The 19,216-nt window shown below is 38.0% G+C and overlaps 1 long non-coding RNA gene across 5 annotated transcripts; it reads left to right on the forward strand.

Annotated features, from left to right (window-relative positions):
• Positions 1 to 372: 372 nt before the first annotated feature.
• On the forward strand, positions 373 to 16,990 carry LOC134213810 (uncharacterized). 5 transcript variants are annotated; one of them, XR_009979535.1, is made up of 6 exons: positions 373 to 484; positions 554 to 799; positions 2,607 to 2,704; positions 2,860 to 3,263; positions 16,338 to 16,749; positions 16,818 to 16,990. It is a non-coding gene; the product is annotated as an uncharacterized LOC134213810 (long non-coding RNA). The 5 variants fall into 5 exon arrangements; XR_009979534.1 differs by having other exon boundaries at positions 2,636 to 2,704; XR_009979536.1 differs by lacking the exon at positions 2,607 to 2,704 and having other exon boundaries at positions 381 to 484; positions 554 to 609; positions 680 to 799.
• Positions 16,991 to 19,216: the final 2,226 nt, after the last annotated feature.

Here is a 19,216-nt window from a genome sequence, read left to right on the forward strand (position 1 = left end):
GTCCTTCAATGGTTTTCTGAAACATGGGAACCATTAGTCAATTTCTAACCAAACTAAACATTTTCCGACACAGTCCAAATCGCTGCTGATCACGTTTCGCGTTCGATCATGGTGCGGCTTCAATCATAATAATTTTCATGCCGCTTCCCGCTTTCCACTTTATTTATACCAACCGTGACTGGGGGTGAGAGTATCCTATCCATGGTGCATTCCGACCGGTGTTGGTCGGCGGTCGCATCATGTGTTGGTGTGGAAAGCGGTCGATTAATTACTTCTCCTGATGCAATTCGCTCTCCTCGGCTTGATCGAACTATTGCTGTGATGGTTTACAGCCTTGATGGGACGCGCTGGCTGTTCGAATCGATCAGCGTTCTGCATTCAAGTATGAACGGGCCCGGAATCAAGATCGCACCGCCCTGTCCTTCGTGCCTGTGTCGTTGTGCACTTGAGTGACAACAATTTTGAATCCGCTTCTTTCTTCCTGGTAAATAATTTCTCTTGGTGTGACCACTGTATTCTAATTTTACCTAATGGTTTATATTTTTATTGAAAGTGCTTCGGTCTCATCATTCGGTTGAAATTGATCGTGGAATCTAGTTTATGTAATAAGTATTGATTTTCAATCGGAGTCCCGTTCACGGACAATAGTCAGTCCTCAACCAGGCGTTCTCCTTTCCAGTTCGATTTCCCGGTGCACCGACAGTGGAATTCGTGGACGGTCCATTCCAGTGTAGGGAAAACTCTGGCGTATTAGTGCATCATCAGAACGTTAGCGGAAGTGGTAGATCAGTTCCGGAAGGTACACATGTGAAAACAGGTTTTGAAGCTGTGCATTTTGTTCAATTTGTGGTTTGAAGCATATCGCGAGCTTTCTTATAGGAATGTGACACTTGTGTGATTGGCTGTGCAAGAGCTAGAAATATGAACTCATAAATATCACAAGTTCTATCTAAATGATCAATCATCACTTTGCTGTTGCGACGTCCAATTCCATTTCGAGAGTGATCCTATTTATCGGAATGCATTCCCTCCACAGAGAGTACATAGGAATAGATGCTAATGTCAGATGCGATGTATTAAGAGACGTAATCGATTTCACTAGTTGGCAAATGTTTCTTTTACGATGTCATTTCCCTTTGATCGCGTTTTGTGCACATGTCATATTATTCATTATTTCATTTTCCTCATTGTGTGTATTACCTTTTACGTATTGAGTTTCTTTTTTTCAACTGCCACAAAATAATATGAATCATATCTTATGTTAGAAGTGAGGATTGTCTATGACTTAAGCTCATCAATTCAAAACTAATCTAAACGTCAAATAAGTGAGAACAATTTTTTTTCTTAAATCAGAGTCCAGAGATGGAATTCAGTGAAGAAGAATTTACATTGTAGTGACAGCAGAGTATAAACATTATAGATCTGATTACTTTACATCAAAAGAATGGTGTTCTAATTGTTTCGTTTCTTGTTTAACTCTCTTGTACTCGCATCATCGTTGGCCATTTGGTCGAACAGACCATTAGGCCTAAAACCATTTGGCCGAAAGGGTCATACAGCCAAATAGGTCAGTTGGCCGAACAGGTCGTTTGGCTGAAAAGGTCACTTGACCAAATATGGATTTCAGCCGAATAAGTTTCGATCAAAACGAAGTTTTAATTTCCTCTCTTTATCCGGATTTTGTTTTATACCTCTGAAAATTTTTCATGGGACGTCATGGTTTTTGAAGCTCTTGTATGAGGTATTTTGTGAAAGACTTCTTGAGTATCTGTGTCACAAGATTGTTTTGATTTCATGATATAACCGCTTTGGTTATTCATCTGATTTTTATTATATTCACAAAGTAATAAATGCAAATCAAACGGTTTTTATTCTTCGTTTTTTATGCGTATGTTTAAATTTTTAAATTATAAATTGTTTTGAATACAGATGAATATGGTAGCATAAGATGGAAATCGAATCTGTGCGCTCTAACACATATTATAAATCTTGTTCAATTAGAAAATCGTTGGTCGTATAAAATTGCTTTTTGTGGAATGCTTTTAATCTCTCGAAACGGATTATCGAATAGGTCGAGAGCTGTGTCTGTTAATCCGTTCCATATACTGAAGATTACCCGGCTTTGCTAATACACGTTCAGTATAGTTTGAAGGTCGTGATTTCCAACCAGACGTATCCAATTACCCTACCCCGGAAAATCTCCAACTGGCGTTCAATTTATGTACCATTTGCTTGGCTTAAGCACCAATAGCGCCCTGCTGTCGCATTCGTGTATAAATCGAAACCTAGATCGGCATCATCATTGATCAGGCAAAATTGTGTAAACACATTTTCGATCAACTAGAACCGAAGTGGAGTACGAAAGCAGCACCGTGTTTTCAATGGAGCTGACTTAAAAAATCGATGTTATTTGTTTATTTACGATCTGAACCGGGCGGTATTTTTAACCCATGCAACTCCTGTCCGGTCATCATCATCATCCGCTAGGAAGGAGGAAGGAAGGCCAGTGCCGTACTGAAAGAGAAAAAAATGAGCACACATTTCTGCTATGTACCACGGCACATAATTTCTTATACTATATAACGAAAAAATATTGGTATTTTTAGAAAAATTATCTTTTCCATCCTACTGTCAGTATCGATCGTACTTTCCACTGGAAAACATCTCACAAGCCCCCTAGGGAAGCAACAGTTCCAAATAAGATGTAAGTTCGGTCCGCTTGCAACTTTGTACGCTTTCGTGCCCTGATCGATGTCAGAATAGTTTGATCATCGTTTTTCCTAGCTCGCTTTCGACACGGTTAAATCACATAGTGCACTTGTTTTAATTAATCTTTCTATCGATTTTGATTTATTTTAGCCAGCCCAGCAGTTCAAGATGTCTGAAACCAAGAACCTCATGACTACGTTTATAATTCTGATCTTCCTGCTACTGCTGCTATACGTCGTAATTGAAATTTTCTACTAGAAGGATACATTCTGCAGCATTAGTTAGGGAGGATGAATGAGTGGTTAAAGTGTTTTTATTTTGTGCGTGATAAGGACTACGAGCGAGTGAGGAGGATCGGTGGACCTAATGGATAAGCAATGCACAACCTACATTTAACCAATTTTAAGATGCACGTAGATAGTAGGATTCCAGCTTGAGCCCAATGTACCGCCCAATGCACCTGCACACTGCAAACACACTGCACCCAAGAATGCGCACCTGATTGACAATGTTGCACCATCCCCGCCAGCCATTCGTGGACGTCATCAGCATGAGTAAGTATTGCAATTTATCTTTGTAACGTTTATTTGAATAACGGGTAGTTTCAAAAAACGTCAAAATGTAACGACGGATATAATAACAAGTGTGGCAATCTTCAATTACTGGTACGTTGTTTTTCTCCGAATGTTGGGTGGTCGACGGGCCGGAAAACGGTCAACCTCGTTTCGTCCGCGAAGTTGCCAGATGTTGCACAGAAAGTATGATAAATTTAGAATCGATTTAGCAAGAAAGCCGTTAGCGAACTGCTTGAAATATTTCCTAATCATTACCGGCCGCAGTAGCAACGTGCAGCGTGTACCGTATCGAGATCATAAATTTATGGACACTTTCAACGCACGCTGTCGGTTGGCTTGCTGGTCAACGTCTCAGGGTAACGACGATGGAGGCGCATGGTGCGTAATAGAATGGCGCATTTTTGCGCACCAATAAAATTGAAGTCCGCTCGTGGGTAGGTATGGGTTGCTGCCACATTTTAAACATTTGCAGCGAATGCGTCACCACGATGAAAGACGGATTTTGAAGCAGCAAATTTTACGATTGCGGTGTTTTAGATTTCAGATGGATTTAACTGTTTTAATTACGGATGTTGAAAACTTAGCAATGTTGTATGGAAGAGTCTTGGTACAGAAATAAAATTAATTGTCGAACAGCAGATTTCTTACACGATGAGATTGGACTAGCTTTGTTTCAACATTATAAGCATGTAGAGAAATATTTGGACTCACTTTGTTTATGCTCCATATAATTTTTTGCTATTCTCGTACGACAGATTTGTACCGAAAGGCTATCATATCACTCAAAAACCGTCGCCAGGAGTTTGCTTCTGCGGCGATATCTTGTCGAATTCCAATCCAGCGTTTGCTAACAGATTTAGCCCCCGCGTCCGCTCTTTCGTAATGTATCCGGCGAATTTTCAATACCGAAAAAACCGTATTCTCCGTCGAATGCAAAATGTTGCGAGCAATTAAGGTATTGCTAAGTACCAAAAAGTGCGAAACATATTTTTTTGTGCTCATATACACACGCAAATGGACATTACCTCAAGTCGTCCATAAAAGTTGATTGGTCCAGGCCTTGCTTTGTACGCGGTTGAAGTTCGTTAATTTCCTCGCCCACTTGAACATTCACAAATTTATAACCTGAATTCGATTTAATTTTGAATTTTTTCGTGGAAACAACTTTTGTTTTCGAATGTAGTTGGTGATCATAATCAACTAAAATCATACCGCGTAAAAATAAACCCAAGTTTATAACACCTTGCTATTAGGACCTTCTATCGAAAATTCGGTTTTGAAGTAATCCTTTAGCCTTTAACTTAGCGCATGAGAAAAGCTAACAACATTTTTTTCATCGGCGTAGCTCGAGAAATTGAGCAAAAGCATGTCTTTGTAATATCTCCAATTTTCTTAAAGTACATAAAATCCCAGAAAAACAATTTTATAATTAGTTATCATTAATTTTGCAACTAGTGGATTTTGACGACGAACAACAGAGCCTAGTTCATCAAGATCGACAATTTTTGATCAAAAGTTTTTAGAACAAATGGTGTCGAGATCTATACAATTGGGCACCGTCTTAGCTCAGTAAATTCCAAAACTGAACTACATAGTTTGTTTTTGCGTATCTTCAGCAACTGAGACGTCATTTTTATTGAGATCTTCGTAAAAATCATGGTCGTCTACCTCGAATAAAAACCAGAAACATCTACCTAGTGATAATAACGCCTTTCTCTTTTATTATCAAATTTTTGAATTGAGAGAACCACATCAGAATAGTCGATTAAGGGGATTAAATCCTATTATGGTAAATAAATGATTGAAAAAAAAAAACAATAGTTTTTCAATAATGTACTATTCCGATCGGGTCAAATTTCAATGGGACTATGGGACCCAATTCCCCGACGAATGCAATTTACGTTATGTTCCAAACAGTGTGTCTACAAAATATGTACACATTCACACTAATACAGTATACGCACACATATAAACATACACACATACAGACATCCCTTCTGTTCATCGCGACCATGGTACAAAACGTGCGTGGCCTTATTTTTTCGGAAATCGTGTCATACGCCTTGAACGTCTCGTGAAACTCCGGGGTATTTTTAGCGTAGTATAATAGCTGCGTCGCTTGATGGTTTCGGTTTTCTTTCTGGTGGTGTTTACTCAAGATAATCGAGTTTTGTCTATTTCGCCGCAACCGTTTGTCCATCATCGATTTATGTTACAGCAATCTCGCCCTTGCTGTGCTGTCAATCGCATATCGCTTGAAATATTTTCCGTCCATCTTTAAGAGGACCGATGTCCTGCCTACTTTTGCGTTGTTATTCAGCCGTTTGCTGCTTCGCGTTGTATTTAGCCTGTCTAGTATGCGCCGTTAAGAGTTATGAACGCAAGCATACTGCAACTAGGTAGTGGTCAATTTATATTTTCACATTGTGGTAACTGATGAGAATCGTGATAGCTGATAAGTATTTACTGTCGATTAAATCGTCGTCGATATTGTTCCCCTTTCTTGATTAAGCGATCTTTATGATCCGTTTAACAGTGAACAGCTTCGTTTGCCGTCGTCAATCAATATGTTGTGTAGACTTTCGTTCTGATCATCATATCAGTCTGTACTTTTCCTCGCTTTCTAGCATGTCGTTTTCACGGCCTGTCCTTCAAAAATTTGCAGCCAAAACGCTACAGATGTGATACATTAGAATAAACTTATTGCAGCGTCTCTGAGGTAAAAAGGCAGCCCTCACTTAGGCACACACGAGACTCCTCCTTTCAACACATGAGGGTCGACATACGCGATTGACTCTTTGTGACCTAGTAAACACTTCAGCACACAAATACCTTTTTCCTCCCACTTTAGCTACAGGCTACCTCCTCTTACCACCACAACAATTGAGCTGCTATGCCATAGACGAGCTGCTCGTGGACGGTTTGGTTTGACGGCGTGTTATAACCGCACTCGTGACCGAAACTATAGCTCGTCATTGGATGTTCTCCGTTATCTCAGAAACATCCAAGGAGGGGTCCTGGATGACTTCATAGCATCTACTGTCTCATGAGGCCTCACATCACTTGTAGCTTCGAATTGGTGCTTAATTAAACTGGCAATATTTTAAGGCGTCTGTCATGTTTGGACATTCGGTTTTGCTCCGGACAAAACGGAGTGTACGGCCATCTCAGTATAGTTTTGAAAATGATGTCAAGCAATGGCGCATATCCTTCCAGAAGCCGTGACCAAGCTAATTTTGCCTCCAAGTTTTTCGCTTATCATGGCGCTTTCTACGTGTGTGTTCCATCTAACCCGCACTGTCCGGCAGTGGTATTATGACAGAAAGCTGTTCTACTGTAGCTCCAGAGACCCATTTCAGACTGCCTGGTAACTTATGCCCAGTCCGAGGTTACTTTCACTTGGAATAAGCCCCGTCTGTTAATGCTACCAATATCAATAGGATAATGGATCCATAAACAAACTTCCGGATTTTTAAATCCAGCACGCATTTAGTTTTGAAATAATAATAAAAACATATTGAAACAATCTCACCAAATTGGTCCAATTGCGAATGAATGAACTGAGGACTCCTAGTGTCCACGAAATAAATCACTTCACTTTATTATAACTCAACCCCAAATATTTTCACCAAATACATATCCATACACAAACGATTTCGCGCACTCATTTAAGAAATACAGTTTAGTTAAATTCATCAAACGCATAGAATTAAAACTTAAACTTGAATCACTTAAACGTTTTTCTTCTAGTATTGTAAGTGTACACATTAGCCGAATCTATTTCTTAATTTTTCGGGAACGGACAAAACATGACAGCAGATTCAAAAGCAACCATTCGCGCGCATGGCTTGCTGCGATCTCGCTTATCATGGCGCCTTCTATGCCACCCAAAATGGCCGCCCAGTTTTCCGTGATCCTGCAACTAGCGGATCTAGGTGTGGTGTTGCTGAATCCGTCCTCCCATCACCCTGGGAGGTTGTGATGTTCCCCACATATTCCAATGTATTTGGTTTTTGTTTGATACATTCATTCTACGGAACACAAAACGCGAAAATCTCACACATCTCAAAATAACAGACCCATCACTTGTAACATCTCCTACGTTGCACACTTATAGTTCTGCTACCGACACCAACTTTTTGCCATCGCCAAGCGAATATGGAGAGAACTCGTCACGAATCAATTTTCTTTTGTGTGCTGAAAAGTATCGACTTATTTCCAATAATGCTCCTGTCCAAATGCTAAAACCAACCACCACAGTGAGTCAAATTCAACAGCTGATATCGAGAAAGGCTTTAGCCACTGGGAAATTTGGCAGTTATAAGACTTTACAATTCTTCCATTTACTTCCACCTCCTCACCTTTGTTTGTATCAACAGGTGCGTATTTCATTTTCTACTTGTACTTGAAAACTTCTTCAGACAAAACACTTTGTCTATGGCAAAAGATTCAGTTTTCAAGTAGAAAACGAAATACGTATCTGCTGATACAAAAAAAAAGTTGATAAACCGATTTACTCGCAATAAGTTGTATTCGATGAGGAAATTCTGTTCCACGATTCCCAATCTAATCGAATCTAATCGAACACAAACGCAGCCACTACAAACTGACTGAAAATCGTTGAATTAGATGACGCTCAAACATTTTTATTGTAAATATTTGAGGCTTACAGCATTCCAATGGCATGGCATAAATGTCAAAGCGGCCAGGCTCACTGCGTTGTATTTGCCGCAGAGATGATTCTTCGAGTTGCATCGTGTTCAAGTAGTCACTTTCATGAATCAACACAGTTTGAAGGATGCTTGGACATACCGTTCCATACACACCCCGTTCTTTTCAGGTTTTTATTTTGGTAGTTGAATATAATAAATATGTAATTCAATCAAAGTTAATTGCCTATTTCTGGGAATTAAACAACCCGACTTGGACATTAATTTACAATGTTGTGAAAACTCATATGTGAATATGTACATTATGTGGAAAATATTGATTTGGAAAATGTATTGGAGGTAACCACTTTCCCTTCGATGGGACTCGAACCCATGACCCTACAGTACGCTAGACTGGTGCTTTAACCAACCAAGCTACGAAGGACCGGGTGACAGTGGCAAGATATGGAATGTCCGTAAAAACAGTTGGTGTCGGTTCGTTGGCAACGTCGGTTGAATAAGCCCAATACTCATGTGCGGTGAGCAACATCGATCCGTATCCTTCCGTGTCGGTGCTCGCGACTGTCCGTCCGATGATTAGGCCCACTCAGGCGTTAGGAAGAAGCCTGCCTATCTCCATCGGTAGTGACCAAACGTCCGGAAAGTGTATGCTGTACAAGTTCCGGAGGCAGACTCGACAATGTAACACTGTGATACGCCCCCTTCATAGTTCGACGACGAAGACCAATTCTGCAGTCGATCGCCATTGTTGGGCCAACAAAAAACCATGTGGGGTTGAACGACCATCGACAGCACACTGGAGCGTGTGCTTCTTAGCAAGAAAGCCGCATAGAGTGCATTTACCATCATGGATACGGCCAACTCAACAATTCACCGGTTAACTCACCGGTCAGCCCCTTGCTTTGCCAGTTTTCGTCCACCCCGTATTCTGAATAAAGGTAATTAAAATTATGAATTCACTCTCACTAAAAGAACCTCTCGCCAAAAAGCTTTTTTTCGATCAACGCCCTGGGACCCGGAAGCAAAAGAGGCCTTTGGTGTCAGATGCTGGGTCATTAGGCCGAAGGCCGTTAGGCCGAAGGTCATTAGGCCGAAGGCCATTAGGCCGAATGGTCACTAGGCCGAACGGTCATTAGGCCGAATGGCCATTAGGCCGAATGCAAACTGGGGAGTGACAAGTGAGTAGTGCGAAGTGAGGAAGAAAGATGAAGGAAGAAGGAAGAAGGAAGAAGGAAGAAGGAAGAAGGAAGAAGGAAGAAGGAAGAAGGACGAAGGAAGAAAGAAGAAAGAAGAAGGAAGAAGGAAGAAAGAATAAGGAAAAAGGATTAAGAAAGAAGGAAGAAGGAAGAAGGAAGAAGGAAGAAGGAAGAAGGAAGAAGGAAGAAGGAAGAAGGAAGAAGGAAGAAGGAAGAAGGAAGAAGGAACCCGGGCAGAAGCCATGAACAGAATAACAAAACGTGAAATGGACTTGATTGATATAAGAGATAAAAGAGCAGGCAACAATATCAAAAATCTGCAACGAAATATCATTTGAATATCAAGATATGCCATGGATAAGAACAAACTAATGACAGATGATATTGATCACTTCTTACAAACAGCATAACTTGATGTTCTCATGATGGTTTAAGTGCAAAATATTGATATTGTCGTCTGATTTTTTATCTCTTATATCAATCATGTCCATATCTCATTTTACTATCTAATCAACATTTGATATTATTGAGCTATTATCGTCTACTCGGGAAGAAGGAAGAAGGAAGAAGGAAGAAGGAAGAAGGAAGAAGGAAGAAGGAAGAAGGAAGAAGGAAGAAGGAAGAAGGAAGAAGGAAGAAGGAAGAAGGAAGAAGGAAGAAGGAAGAAGGAAGAAGGAAGAAGGAAAGAAGGAAGAAGGAAGAAGGAAGAAGAAAGAAGAAAGAAGAAAGAAGGAAGAAGGAAGAAGGAAAAAGGAAGAAGGAAAAAGGAAGAAGACAGATAGAAGAAGGAAAGTGCAAGAAGGGAGAAGGAAGGAGGCCTAAGGTGAAGAAAGAACTTCTCATTTTTCACTTTTTCTTCTTTTTGCTAATTCGGCCTAATGGCCATTCGGCCTAATGTCCATTCGGCCTAATGACCTTCGGCCAAATGGCCTTCGGCCTAACGGCCTTCGGCCTAATGGCCTGACACCCTAGACCAACAGTTCGGGGTCTAGGCTAGCCCCCTTCTGAGGCAGCAGTATCTCCCGGGGTCAAAACTAAGTTTCAAGTCAGCTCTGAGAATCTTTTGTTGAATAATTTCATTGGCTTAATGGAATAGGTCCACAAGGAATTCTCGTAATAGTTAGTGTAGGGCTGGTTTTGCGTTCTCGAACATTAAGTGTACGTTGATTAAATAGGTTCGCCCCAAAGCTGAACTTTTTATAGGAAAAATGGGGCCTACAGAGTTATAAACTAATCAACTTAGTTGATCGAGGTGATGTCTGTGTGTGGGTGTTTGTATGTATGTGTGTGCGCAAAACACGTACAAAATTATATCCTATTTTTAAGCACTTGTTCTTAACCAATTTGTTCGCGCATAAAATTGCATTCAACGGCAAAACTTGCTATAAATATAAATCTCGGGCACTTATTCAAAAGGACGTATGTGATTTTGTAAACAAAAATTCAAACGTCGATTTGTCCAATCTGATGGCACTCTTACGCAAACCAACACAACCAGCAGCGAGCCGAAGGCTTCCCCTTCCTGTCTGTGGTGATGGTTTGCGTGGGAATACTATCAGATTGGACAAATCGACGTTTGAATCTTTGTTTACAAAATCACATACGTCCTTTCGAATAAGTACCCGAGAAATGAACATGAATTATGGAATATATTCACCTACCGGTGCTACCGGTTTTTCTCTTACATTTTTTTCATATGTAAAATATGTGAAAGGCATCAATACCGATAGGTGGTTTAATCAGGCGTTTTCTTATGTACATTAGTCCAATCACCACTGAAATCACAATGATAACAAAGAAGGAACATATTAAGATTCACAGCTATCAAAATCAACCTTGGAGGGAGGAAAAACTTTGCCTGATCAGAACATTTTCCACTTCCCCCGCAGTGTTTTGTTGTGCTTTCATGGTACAAACCACTACTAATGTAATGTGATTAGTTTAATTGTATTGTAGTTGGCACCTGTGAATCAAATTCACTGGAAAAAGGGACAATGTGTGCAAATAAGAATTGATTTCCTGAACATGAACATTTTAACTTCCCGCGAAACCTAAAATGACAGTTCAAGCGTTATCCGTGTTAGTGTATGTAATATACAAATTTTAATATAGTATTAGTGTGGGCATCAAAGTATATTCTTGCACAATCGTATGGTGTTGTAAAAACTGTAAAGTATGTACAAATCCAATTTTTCGAGTCGATTTTTACACTTTTTCCCCTTTTTCCACTTCCCCCAGTGTACCTTAACTAAAAGGTTTGTATGTTTGCGTGTATGTTCCAGCATAACTTTTGTTCCCCTTGGCCGATTTCAACCAAATTTGGAACACACATTCTTTTTCTTAAGAAGGCGAAGAAAGGGGTTAGGGATGATATTTAGAAAATGGGAAGGTTGTAGAGGGACTGACGTTGTTCAGCTCTCAATCACCCCAGTGTAACTTCTGATCTCCCCTTAAACGATTTCAGCCAAATTTGAAACACACATTCTTCATATTAAGGAGTCGACGATAGTAGGCTAAGGATGGAAAAGGGGAGAGTGTGGGGAAGTGGTATTGTTTAGTTATCGATCAACTCAATCCTTCATCGAAATCATGGTTTGCCCAATGAAAACCAATGATTAATGTGTTTCCTTCTGGATGGTGAATGTGATTCTATCTTTAAAAATTGAATAGGGCGATTTTGGGTTTGATCCCTTTTTCAAAATCAGTCAATGTTTTCAAATGAAATCTGCTTTCTTTTAATCAAATGATGAAGTATCGATAAGAAAACACAATTATCCTGTCGACCAATTGGTTTATTCATTTTCCGATAGTGAAATAACTGCGAATCAAACTGGCAACTCCGAGCAAGGCCAGGTACATACAGCTAATAATATAAATGAATGGAAGCATAAGAATATGAAAATTTCATAGTATGAAAAAAATAAAATTAAAATCGCTATATATAAAAAATTTAAAAACATGAAAAAAACAATATGAAGATGCAAAAATATGTATACATAAAAGTAGCATAAAAATATGAAAATATTAAAAACTTGAAAATTTAAAGAGTGATATGAAAGTGTAAAATTATGAATTTATGTCAATATGTAGATGTAAAAAAATGAAAATATAAAAATATGTAAATATGCAAAATATAAAAAAGTGAGTATATGAAAATATAAAGGTATTAAAATAGTAAAAGATAAAAAATTGAAAAAATATCAAAAAATAAACATTTGAAATTATTTTATGAAAATAAGATAACATGAAAAACACAAATTTATGAAAATATAAAAACATTAAAAAAAGAAATTTTGGAATTTGAACATATAAAAACATAAACCTATAAATATTAACCTATAATTATGAAAATATAAAAGCATAATATTGTGAGCATAAGAAGGGATAAAAATAGAAAAATATGAAAATATAAGAATATGGAAAATATGATAATATGAAAACGTTATAACATGAAAGCGAAATCATATAAAATTATAAAAACATGAAAATACGAAAATATAAAAACATAATAGTTTGGAAATATTGAAACACAAAATATTCAATATGAAAATATAATGTGAAATTTAAAGAAATAGATAAAGAAATATGATAAAATAAAAATACAAAAAACATTTTTTATTAAAATAATATGAAAATTTAAAGATATAAAAATAATGAAATATGAAAATGTCAAACACTTAATTATGAAATAAAAGAAAAGTAAAAATATGAAGTTATCAAAATATGTAAATGTGAACATGTTATGAAAATATAAAAAAAGGATAAAATAAAATATGAAAAAATATAAAAATATAAAAACCAGGGTTTGCAGAATCGCTCTCAATAGATAACGAAGAACGATAAAAGAGATGCAAAAACTGTTCTGTATCATAACAAGCCATGATAACAAATTTATCAAACTTGTATACAAGTACGAAAAAACAGAGTCGGATAGGCAGCCCCCACAGAAAAATGGCGATTCTTGCTTTGTTTTCGCTCATTTCGTGTTGGTTACTGCACAGCTGTATAGAACAAGTTGAAATGCATCATCAGAGCCAGTGCTCCCCACATTTGGAGCTTTCTAAAAGACATTTATCATGGGGTATAGCCTCCCGAATCAGTTCTCTATCATGACAGCTTGCGAAAAAAGTCTCTCGCGGTATGCTACATATCGTATATGTATACAGAGATGATAAGTGAGAGACTTTTTCATTCTCTTTAGGATTCAATCCCTGATAAACACATAAAAGCATGGCATTGCAGCGGTATACTTCAATGACTGGAAACTAGTGATACTTTTGTTCCCTTTCTCTGTCCAGATTGCTATCAGACATGAAGATGGGTGTTGTCTTTGATTTCAATCTAAGACAAAAGCGCATGTACCGTAATTTACCTCCGAAACTTCTTCAAGGTTGCCCGCTCTTCTCGAGCATTACTACTTATTGTTCCAAGAGCCCTTTCTAATAATTTGAGAGATTCTTTTCGTGCCCGTGCTGTCAAAGTTTGGAACGAATTACCTCGTAATCATAGAAGCGAAACGACATTTGTCTCTTTCAAACGAAATATGAGCATTCACTTCAATTCCCAATAGTACTTTGGTATGAAATTACTTATTTTATTGTGTTAGAAAATAGTACATAGTTGCGTAAGCTTTGAAAACTGTTATGTGGTTATTTATGCGATTATAAAGATTATGTAGATAAATAAAATAAATAAATAAATAAATAAACATATCGTATTGCGATTTGCTGCGGTCGATACAAGCGCGATCTTCAATAGTTTGCGGTAGCCATCGAGCAAGTAAGTGCAGTGAGTGTTTTAGTCGTTGCGAAAATGATAAAATATATATTTGGTGTTCGGTAAATAAATTGCTCAGACTTAGATTAAATGATAAAAAAAATCCAATCATTTAGTTTAAGTTACTGCAAATAGTGCTATAACTCCGTTATTAGTTGAATTCAAACAACGAACCATTAGGCAGAGTTGTAGAAAAACCTTCGCACTAGAAGTCCACCATGCAACACATTTTGAAATTCAGCTTTTGGAATGATTTATTGGCAAACAACAAAATGATCGAACGCAAATTACTAGATGATCGATAACATCCTTGCGCAGAGGTAAACACGGTCTTCAAATAACAAGAACAACTTCCCTCTTCCTAACTAACTACAAGGACGTGGCTGGCTCCGTTGTGATCATTTGAACATATGAGTTACTGAAACTTGCACACTGAGAATGCTTTAACAATCTCAGCCAATCATTCAGATTCTTTGTGCAATTTCACTGATTCTGCTGCATCACGGAATAGCAACCATAGATATGTGTTGTCAGTCAAAGCTAAGCTAAGATTACTTCACTGCTAAATTTTCAGAGTAAGTTAATTAATCAGAGCGCGATCGATCGAGTTTCGAATCAGACGCAGAACTTTCGCGAGATCCGGGTGTTTAGATCTGTTTTGTGTGATCGGTAAGTAAATTATTTATTGCGGATTGACCAATTGACCATGTTTCGTATAGGTCGCAGAATTTTTGTGATATTTGGTTCTGTGTTGAGTGCGTGTTTTATCATGTTTCGACTAGAACGCATATCGGTTGCGCGATCGTAGATATTATGTTTTGCTTTGTGATGCTTTGTGATCACTGAGTAGCAGCTACAAATTGTGCGGTCATAATGCTCTTGCTCATGCTTACATTACTTTTAACTTTTCGATTTCTACTTTTCAATATTTCGATTTTTACTTTTTCACTTTAGACTTTAGACTTGTGACTCGTGACTTGTGACATGATAATTGTGACTTATTTTGAATTTTGTCTTTTGACATTGGACGTTCCATTTTGCGTTGCTCATTTATCATCTAACACTTTGAGTAAAATGGCATTCGGCCAAACGGGTATCGGTCCGACGACGTTCGGCCAAATGTTCCTGTCTAGAAGTTGACTATAGATATGTGGAAATATTACATTCGAGTTCCGTTTTTAGTCTGATCGCTTCTCAACTCCCAGGAGAGAAATGTTTTGCTGAACAAGACACAAATTCTTGAAAATAAATAACAACGGAAATGTTAAATTGCAGGGTAATTTAAAGTAGTAGTGAAGAAGACAAAAGAATATTAAGAAAGATAGTTATGGTAAATCATCCTCAAATATTAAATCCTCCGAGCGAGTAAACTCGTTTGAAATTAAAACATTCGAGCACGTTGTATTAGTATAACACTATCGAAAAACATTGCTGACGGTACTCAGCACTAGCGAGTCTGCACGAGCGTTCAAGAAATGTTCACGTGCTAAACGGTTAAAGGAATAAAGCATCACGCATGCATTTTTCAAACAAAACCGTATCATTTGCAAGATGCAAGGACATTCATTGCATTCTATGCAAAAAGTGAAAATCCTTTGTTCTTCAGGATGGAAAAAATCCTTTGTTCTTCAGGATGGATGTCGGTTCGAGTCGTCAATGAGTTATGAGATTATGAGTTTTCTCAACACTGAAGAAGGATACATAGATTGTGAAGATGCCTTTAACAAGCTGACTGGGGTTAAGGTTTTCTTTCCTTTTTAGTCTACAAATTAGGATTTGAATAAAATGGAATAATGTTTCAAGTTCGATCTGGCTTTTTGACATTGAAATGCCTTTCATTGTATGGAACATAGTCAAGAGTTTGCCCATGTGACTTGAATAGCTTTGAAGTGCTTAATTTTTTTTTTCGTCTTCTACCAGATACCATGGAAAATTTTCGTCATGCCCAATTATGGTCGAGAATGAAGTAATTGAAATTTTAGTGTTTTATGATTTTCACAATTTTATTTATGGGTAACAACAGTCGAACATTATAACAAACAATATTGCTCGAGAAATGATGACAAACCATCTAACTGTTTTCAGGTTATGCCGATACGGCACACAGCAATTCATTATAGATCAACAATAATAATTCAAAGTAAACATGTTCGTACTGTTGACTCAATATAACAAATCAACCGATTGAATAAATAAATTCGTATAGACGTAAATTTAGTCGTTCACAGATTGGATTACACCACCATGCGCCTCCATTATTTACTGCGGTAATTTTTATTGCTTCCATAGACTGGATAACGCTCTGGGCAAATATGATCACATCATTGAAAGAAACCTGCTCTACTACCGACCGGGAGAATCATTCATTCAATTGATCATTACTTTGCCATTAATCGGCCGCCCTCTTCCAGGATCACCAGACCGACTTCGTACGGGATGCTGCTTGCTAATCGTTCCAAGCTCATCTAGACCACCTGCCGATGTTGCCGTGTTTACCCCTGCTGTTCTACACGTGAAAATATCGCTGCTTGATCCGAGCGGTCATTGGATTGCCAGCGGCACCGATTTGCGGCTTGCTGCGTCTATCTAAGCAGACAGCAGTTCTGGATACGGTACAAATTTATTATTCCGCTGACACGACGCTACAAATCAGTCCGACAGCCATGAATAACCGGCGTAACAGTATGAAAAAGGACGACAGGCATTCTAAGGAAAAGCTTGACCGTAAGATAATCCGTCATCCGACGGCCCCCTTCTCGACGAAATCGATTATCATGAACCTGATAATAGCATTTTTCCTGTATCTCTTGCGACGGGTCATAGGTTTGTATTTGGCGGTTCGTGTGCTTCGATTGTGCAACTGATTTCGTGTTTTTTTTTTCAAATTGTAGAAGCTGGCGGGAAAAGTGCGATCACAAAGTACAGCCGATTTATCAAATGATGCGCTACTTGGGAGGGTTTCAGTGGTAGGTTTTGGATCAATTCATATTTTCATCTGTGCTAATGTCTTCCCCGCTATTATTGACAAATATTATAATAATATTATAAGATATAAATGTTGAAAGAGTTGTTTTGTTATCAATCCGAAATCATAGCAATGTCTTTTCATAACAAAATTTGTAGTTTTTATTGTTTTTAATTTTTTATTATATTTTTTTAAAATTAATTTTAAGATAAGTTCATCACTAGTTTTGGAATTGAGAAAAGCGGATCTTGAGTCTTGCTGAGTGAGTTTTTCACGCTTTCCTTTAGATAACCATTAGTTGACATACCAACTGAATAGGGTATCCAGTCTACGAACTCCCCTTAGCTCTCCTTAGCCGTACGGTAAGACGCGCGGCTACAAAGCAAGGCCATGCTGAGGGTGGCTGGGTTTGATTCCCGGTGCCGGTCTAGACAATTTTCGGATTGGAAATTATTATTATTAAAATCTTTATTAAAGAGGTTTTTAGCCCAAGGCTAGTTCACCTCCGACCGGATTGGAAATTGTCTCGACTTCCCTGGGCATAAAAGTATCATCGTGTTAGCCTCATGATATACAAATGCAAAAATGGTGACCTGGCTTAGAAACCTCGCAGTTAATAACTGTGGAAGTGCTTAATGAACACTAAGCTGCGAGGCGGCTCTGTCCCAGTGTGGGGATGTAATGCCAATAAGAAGAAGAAGAAGAAGAAGTTTACGAACTACGTAACTTGGTGGGGAGCAACTTTCTAATTAACACTTCAAACGCTTTGTTTTCACTGTAGTATATGAATTCCAAAGTACACTATTTAACGCCCGATGAATCAACCAAAAACTGATAAAAGTTCTTTCAATCATCATATATTCAATATTCTGTGGAATTGATCTTTAACATTTAATTATTTATTTTATTTTCTTTATTTTATTTTCTTTATTTTTTTTTTATTTTTTTTTTAATTTTATTTTTACATTTTGATCATTTAATTGAATTTGTTGCAATAGTTAACTCAATCATGCATATCGAACCAACTTCTAAATCGATAGAGTGATGGAGGTATACTTTCTTATTGTATTTGTTTCGTTGAAAATACTTTACTTTATGGAAAATTTTGCATTAATCAAGGAGATTTATATTTTTGTTTTGCTTGCACCCTGATTTTTTCATTGGAAATTTCCTATTTTTTTATGGAAAATTTCTAATTTTGTATGGGGAGTTTTTATTTTAGTCTTTTCTAATGCTTTGTTCAGGACTTCACTATGTGCAGCAAAATAGATTCCTTTTTTTCAGCGATGAACTTATAGTCATAGTAAAAAACCACGTAAATTAGGGTTAAAAAAATCTTGTTTAGTAAACTAGCTGTGAATGTTGTATAAGCTAGCTGTGTATGTTGTCGACCTGCAGTTGGAGATGCAGTTGGTTTAAGGTGATCGACCTTTATGAAGTGGCTGACATCCCGGATATTTTGGCTTTGGGTATTGGTACTATATAGCTGTTCTTTCAGTTGTGAGGGAACGGAGTATGGATTGGAGATGTTCTTTAACATTGTGTGAAAAATTTCGTCTGGAACCTCGTCTTCCTCTGCCACGATGGAGTACCAGATCAAATTCTTACCTTGGAAACAGACATCATGCACGCGTACAAAAAAGGATGAGATTGAGCAACGACTGCTACGCGCACATAAAATTTAGCGCACGCGAGTCTCACGAAGCTTGTGTACCTCACATTAACATTGGTGAGTCGCTTTGAGACATCTCAATGCGATCAGCTCATGCGCTGTTTGCCATGGCAAACCTTTGCAAACAACAGCGGAGGTGCGTAAAACAGCTTGGGCGGAAAATTTTCATTCAATAATATCGTCGCCTAAGTAACGCCAACTATACATTCCTAGCGCATGAGATGAGTCTCATGAGACGTACATTGAGACACGCTCACTCAGTTATTTTATGCGCGCGCCAGCTTCTCTCGTCGCACAGAATCGGTGCTACGTGAGCTTTTGCAGCTCATGGCACACTGTCTCATCCATGTATACACGAGAATTAAGAGACTCTGCTTGGAAATAGCGCATTGATGGGTAGATTGTTGCTCGGTGGAACAACGAGTTGATCGATGGAGTTCGCTGTGACGTTGAAGAAGGGAAAAAAATGAAGAAAAAAGAAAAAATAATGAAGGGAAAAGGAAGAAGGAAAGAAAGATAAAAGAAAAAGCGAAGAAAGAAAGATAAAGAGAGAAGTAAAAAGAGAGAAGAGAAAAGGAAGATGAAAAATAAAAGGAAAAAGAAGAAGGAAGAAGGAGGAAAGACAAAGGATAAAGAAAAAATAAGATAAAAGA

This window comes from Armigeres subalbatus, chromosome 2 (genome assembly GCF_024139115.2).
Source record: "Armigeres subalbatus isolate Guangzhou_Male chromosome 2, GZ_Asu_2, whole genome shotgun sequence".
NCBI classification, from domain to species: domain Eukaryota; kingdom Metazoa; phylum Arthropoda; class Insecta; order Diptera; family Culicidae; genus Armigeres; species Armigeres subalbatus.